The 263-nt window shown below is 67.3% G+C and overlaps 1 protein-coding gene across 4 annotated transcripts in view; it reads right to left on the bottom strand.

The window, feature by feature from the left end:
- The window catches only part of PFKP (phosphofructokinase, platelet), a 50991-nt gene that overhangs the window by 50375 nt on the left and 353 nt on the right, over positions 1-263 (bottom strand). The gene's annotated exons all lie outside the window — the stretch shown is intronic.

Raw genomic sequence — 263 nt, 5'->3', positions numbered from 1 at the left:
CTGCCATCCGCAGCCCCGACCCCGCCCCGCATGGGGAGCGTGAGTCCTTAGGGCGCGCTGCGGGGACCCGGCCGTTGCTTCCACGACGTTGGGCGGGGGGAGGGGGCGTGGCATCGGAGGTGGCCGCGCTGTAACCAGCGCCGGAGGGGACTCCGGCCCCATCCCACGACTCGGCCCCATCCCTCCTAGTCACCTAAGAGGGCGGCCCAGGCGATCCCACTGCCAGTCTCAAATCAAAAAAAAAATAAACGTGGAGGTGGAAA

This window comes from Pteropus alecto, unplaced genomic scaffold (assembly GCF_000325575.1).
Source record: "Pteropus alecto unplaced genomic scaffold, ASM32557v1 scaffold447, whole genome shotgun sequence".
NCBI lineage: Eukaryota > Metazoa > Chordata > Mammalia > Chiroptera > Pteropodidae > Pteropus > Pteropus alecto.
This window is presented reverse-complemented; position numbering and strand designations above follow the sequence as displayed.